Consider the following 230-nt stretch of genomic DNA (forward strand, 5'->3'; position numbering starts at 1 on the left):
TCCCACATTTGGGGAAATCACAGGGGTCAGCTCGTATGGGGTGCAATGGATAAACCTCGCCTTGGGAAAACAATTTTTGCAGTCATGGTATCTCTCATGCCAGGTGAGTAAATATTTTAACGAAGTATATCAGATATATATGTAAGTGCAGCAGTGGATGATTTAAGTCAGTTCTGGGCCCTTTGAAGGAGAGATTGCAAACTAGTGGTCACAGGAAGTACCTATTTCAC

The 230-nt window shown here is 42.6% G+C and overlaps 1 pseudogene; it reads right to left on the reverse strand.

Moving 5' to 3' along the window:
* LOC114010104 (uncharacterized) lies at positions 1–111 on the reverse strand (annotated as a pseudogene).
* Between the last annotated feature and the right edge of the window lie 119 nt (positions 112–230).

Source organism: Tupaia chinensis, unplaced genomic scaffold (genome assembly GCF_000334495.1).
Source record: "Tupaia chinensis unplaced genomic scaffold, TupChi_1.0 Scaffold105779_1, whole genome shotgun sequence".
NCBI lineage: Eukaryota > Metazoa > Chordata > Mammalia > Scandentia > Tupaiidae > Tupaia > Tupaia belangeri.